A 6,000-nucleotide genomic window follows, 5' to 3' on the forward strand; every position below is an offset into this window, starting at 1 on the left:
GTCTGAGAAGGGCATGCTTATTGGAGGTTTGCACCAATTGCTTTGAGAGTCCTGGAGTGATTCATTATCTCAAGTAGGAAAAGGCAGGTTTACAGAGGAGCTCGATTTTTTTTTTTTACATCTTTTTTGGAGTATAATTGCTTTACAATGGTGTGTTAGTTTCTACTTTATAACATAGTGAATCAGTTATATATATACATATGTTCCCATATCTCCTCCCTCTTGCGTCTCCCTCCCTTCCACCCTCCCTATCCCACCCATCCAGGTGGTAACAAAGCACCGAGCTGATCTCCCTGTGCTATGTGGCTGCTTCTCACTAGCTATCTACTTTATGTTTGGTAGTGTATATATGCCCATGCCACTCTCTCACTTTGTCACAGCTTACCCTTCCCCCTCCCCATATCCTCAAGTCCATTCTCTAGTAGGTCTGTGTCTTTATTCCCATCTTACCCCTAGGTTCTTCATGACATTTTTTTCCTTATATTCCATATATATGTGTTAAGGAGCTTGCTTTTGAGCTGAGCACCGAAGGAAGAGCTGGATTCCTTAAGAGTCAGGAAAAAGCTGTTCAAGAATGAGGACCAGCCTATGCAAAGGCAAAGAGGTGGGAGAGTTCAAAAGAAGCTGAGTGGTTGTGTACAACAGAGAGTAAAGGAAGAATGGCTGGAGATATGACTCAAAAAGGAAAGAGGAACCTGATTGTAGAGGGTCTTTCATGATGCATTTAGATTTTATTATGTAGGCAATAAAAAACTGTTGAAGGATTATTTTTTAAATGAAATAGTTGTGTGTTTGGAAGATGGATGAATAGCAGGAAGATGTGAGGCAGAGAGAACTTTTAGGACCTTCATGTGGGAGTCTATGTGGCAGACGATGAGTGTCTGCGATAGACAGGGGGAATGAGGAGAGCAGGGGGGTTGATGATGATGGAAAGATTACAAAAGATCTTTCACTGGTGGAAGCAGTTGAATTTGATCAACAAATAGATATGAGGCCTGGTTACTCTGGAGAGAGAAGGCTCTGGTGAAAGTGAACTGTGAATTATGGCCCCAGGCAACTCTGCAGCTTTGCCCAAGAGCTGGACCAAAGAAGAAGGTCTTTCCTGGAGCCGGAGGTGGAGCCTGGGGAAATGGCCAGCATCACTCAGGGCTTCGGTGGATACAAGAGCGAGGTCAGAGCATGTCCCCCCAGGGACTTTGATTATAGGTACACACCCGGCCCATCACCTCCAACCCACACAAGGCCTCTCGGAGGGAGATACAAGGAACAGGTTGCTGAGGTCATACCATCTGCCTGGTGAGAACTATTGTTCTAGGAGGACCCTCCAGGAGTGGACCTTCGTAGGACTGGGAAAGAGGCCAGGGTTAGAGATCCAGGAGTCACAGCATCTGGGTGATAGTGGGAGTCATATCAGTGGATGAACTGCCAAAATATGAGATGGAGCAGGCAGGGCTTTTGTCTGGAGGGATCATGGATCTCCTTATGGAGCTGATAAAAGCTATGAGCTCTCTTCCCAGAAAAGTGCCCACACACACCCACTGAATGTGGCTATAATTATAGGAAGTTCATAGAGTAAAGTTAAAAGGGTGAGAGGGAAGAGAGTTGAAGACGATGTCTAGGGAATCACCCACGTGCTTAAGAGGATACTACAAAGGAGATATAGCAAGATCAAAGGCCCATGGGAGAGCAGGAGCAGAGAAAGCTCAGGAGGGGGAGTTTCCAGCAAGTCACGTGGAGTGAAATTGAACAGAAGCCACTGGATTTGACAATTGGTCATTGGTAACATTTGTCCAGTAAATATTTTATTAAGTGCACAATATTATGGTGACTTGAGTGCGGATCTGACTCTGTTACCAGACACTGTCCTAGAACATGGTATCATGATCAATGCCCATACATGTTTGGTGAATTAATTCATTAATTTCAGTACCGTGGTGGCAGGAGAAGCCACATTGCAGAGGGAGGAAGTGAATGGGAATTTAAAAAATAATAGTAGTGAACTAATATAGGATTTATCCCTCCCAACACAGCTGGGTATGAAATGAAGAGGAGGGCTGAGGTGGTAGCTGAGAGGGGTTTTTAAAGATGCTGGAACTTGGGCATGTTTGTATAAGATAGGGGAAGAAAATTGTGGAGAGGGAGGGACTGAAGGTGGCAGAGGAGGAGAGGAGGGTAACTAACAGCAAAATTAAGGCCATGGTGAGAGTGTGTGGATGGAGCCCACCAGAGTGAAGTTTACTTTGGAAAAGATTTGAGCCTTTTTTTTTTTTTTTTGGCCATGTGCAGCATGTGGGATCTTAGTCCCCCAACCAGGGATCGAACCCATGCCCACTGCACTGGGAGCACAGAGTCTTAACCACTGGACTGCCAGGAAAGTCCCTGGAGCCATCTTCTTTTTTTTTTAAATTTTTTATTTTTGGCTGCGTTGGGTCTTCATTGTTGCACGTGGGTTTTCTCTAGTTGCAGTGAGCTGGGGCTACTCTTCATTGTGCTGCGTGGCCTTCTCATTGTGGTGGCTTCTCTTGTTGCAGAGCACAGGCTCTAGGTGAATGGGCTTCAGTAGTTGCAGAACACAGGCTCAGTAGTTGTGGATCCTGGGCTTAGTTGCCCCACGGCATGTAGGATCTTCCTGGACCAGGGATTGAACCCATGTCCCCTGCATTGGCAGGTGGATTTTTAACCACTGTGTCACCAGGGAAGTCCCCCTTGAGCCATCTTCTAAAGAAAGAGAGCAGAAAGAAGATTAAAGGCACAAAGAAACCAACACTTAGTACCCTATTAAGCTGTCTTCCTTAAACCATCCAATGGGTTTATTAATTCCATTTTTTCAAATGAGGAAACTTAGGTTTATAGACATTGACAATATGCTCAACTTGACATAATCCGAAAGTGGCAGAGCCCTGGTCTGCTGATTACAAAGCCCACAATTTTATGTACATTAAAGTTTTGAGGTGTCAAAGAGGCAAAGGGAGCTGCGGAAGTTCATGCCTAGTGGTTTCCATACTTTCAGATATTATTAGACCACTTGGAGTGAGTGTTGGGTCGAGGAGAGAGGCAAAGAGTTTGAGACAGCCTCTGTGAAGAGTGGATTACTATGTAGCATAGGGATCCAGACTTTTAAAAAAATTAATTAATATAAAATAGCCTCATCCACCAGAGGGCAAACAGCAGAAGCAAGAAGAACTACAGTCCTGTAGCCTGTGGAACAAAAACCACATTCACAGAAAGATAGACAAGATGAAAAGTCTGTACCGGATGAAGCAACAAGATAAAACCCCAGAAAAACAACTAAATGAAATGGAGATAGGCAAAATTCCAGAAAAAGAATTCAGAATAATGATAATGAAGATGACCCAAGACTTCGGGGAAAAAAATGGAGGCAAAGATCGAGAAGATGCAAGAAATGTTTAACAAAGATATAGAAGAATTAAAGAACAAACAAACAGAGATGGACAATACAATAATTGAAAACTACACTAGAAGGAATGAATAGCAGAATAACTGAGGCAGAAAAACGGATAAGTGACCTGGAAGACAGAATGGTGGAATTCACTGCTGCAGAACAGAATAAAGGGAAAAGAATGCAAAGAAATGAAGACAGCCTAAGAGACCTCTGGTACAACATTAAATGAAACAACATTAACATTATAGGGGTTCCAGAAGGAAAAGAGACAGAGAAAGGCCCCGAGAAAATATTAGAAGAGATTATAGGCGAAAACTTCCCTAACATGGGAGAGGAAATAGCCACCCAAGTCCAGGATGCACAGCGAGTCCCATACAGGATAAACCCAAGGAGAAACACGCCGAGACACATAGTAATCAAATTGGCAAAGATCAAAGACAAAGAAAAATTATTGAAAGAAGCAAGGGAAAACTGACAAATAACATACAAGGGAACTCCCATAAGGTTAACAGCTGATTTCTCAGCAGAAACTCTACAAGCCAGAAGGGAGTGGCATGATATACTTAAAGTGATGAAAGAGAAGAATCTACAACCAAGATTACTCTACCCCGCAAGGATCTCATTCAGATTTGATGTAGAAATCAAAAGCTTTACAGACAAGCAAAAGCTAAGAGAATTCAGCACCACCAAACCAGCTCTACAACAAATGCTAAAGGAACTTCTCTAAGTGGGAAACACAAGAGAAGAAAAGGACCTACAAAAACAAACCAAAAACAATTAAGAAAATGGTCATAGGAACATACATATCGATAATTACCTTCAACATGAATGGATTAAATGCTCCAACCAAAAGACACAGGCTTGCTGAATGGATACAAAAACAAGACCCATCTATATGCTGTCTACAAGAGACCCACTTCAGACCTAGGGACACACACAGACTGAAAGTCAGGGGATGGAGAAAGATATTCCATGCAAATGGAAATCAAAAGAAAGCTGGAGATGGGCTTCCCTGGTGGCACAGTGGTTGAGAATCTGCTTGCCAATGCAGGGGACATGGGTTCGAGCCCTGGTCTGGGAAGATTCCACATGTCACAGAGTAACTAGGCCCGTGAGCCACAACTACTGAGCCTGTGTGTCTGGAGCCTGTGCTCCTCAACAAGAGAGGTCGTGACAGTAAGTGGCCCGCACACCGCGATGAAAGGTGGCCCCCACTTGCTGCAACTAGAGAAAGCCCTCACATAGAAACGAAGACCCAACACAGTCAAAATTAAATAAATAAAGAAATTTATATATAAAAAAAAGAAAGCTGGAGTAGCAATACTCATATCAGATAAAATAGACTTTAAAATAAAGAATGTTACAAGAGACAAGGAAGGACACTACATAATGATCAAGGGATCAATCCAAGAAGAAGATATAACAATTATAAGTATACATGCACCCAACACAGGAGCACCTCAATACATAAGGCAGCTGCTAACAGCTCTAAAAGAGGAAACTGACAGTAGCACAATAATAGTGGGGCACTTTAAAACTTCACTTACACCAATGGACAGATCATCCAAATGGAAAATTAATAACTAAACAGAAGCTTTAAATGACACAATAGACCAGATAGACTTAATTGATATATATAGGACATTCCATCCAAAAACAGCATATTATACTTTCTTCTCAAGTGTGCATGGAACATTCTCCAGGACAGATCATATAATGGGTCACAACTCAAGCCTCAGTAAATTTAAGAAAATTGAAATCATATCAAACATCTTTTCTGACCACAACGCTATGAGATTAGAAATGAATTACAGGGGGAAAAAATGTAAAAAACATAAACACATGGAGGCTAAACAATACCTTACTAAATAACCAAGAGATCACTGAAGAAATCAAAGAGGAAAACAAAAAATACCTAGAGACAAATGACAATGAAAACATGACGATCCAAAACCTATGGGGGCTTCCCTGGTGGCACAGTGGTTGAGAGTCCGCCTGCTGATGCAGGGGACGCGGGTTCGTGCCCCGGTCCGGGAGGATCCCACGTGCCGCGGAGCGGCTGGGCCCGTGAGCCATGGCCGCTGGGCCTGCGCGTCCGGAGCCTGTGCTCCGCAACGGGAGAGGCCACAACAGTGAGAGGCCCACGTACAGAAAAAAAAAAAAAAAAAAAAAAAACCTATGGGATTTCGCAAAAGCAGTTCTAAGAGGGAAGTTTATAGCTATACAAGCCTACCTCAAGAAACAAGAAAAATCTCAAATAAACAATCTACCCTTACACTTAAAGGAGCTAGAGAAAGAACAACAAACAAAACCCAAAGTTAGCAGAAGGAAAGAAATCATCAAGATCAGAGCAGAAATAAATGAAATAGAAACAAAGAAAACAATAGCAAAGATCAATAAAACTAAAACCCGGATCTTTGACAAGATAAACAAAATTGATAAACCATTAGCCAGACTGATCAAGAAAAAGAGGGAGAGGACTCAAATCAATAAAATTAAAAATGGGGTTTCCCTGGTGGTGCAGTGTTTGAGAGTCCACCTACCAATGCAGGGGACACAGGTTCGTGCCCCAGTCAGGGAAGATCCCACATGCCGTG

The sequence above is a fragment of the Mesoplodon mirus genome (assembly GCF_964341445.2).
Source record: "Mesoplodon mirus genome assembly, chromosome: 2".
Taxonomy (NCBI): domain Eukaryota; kingdom Metazoa; phylum Chordata; class Mammalia; order Artiodactyla; family Ziphiidae; genus Mesoplodon; species Mesoplodon mirus.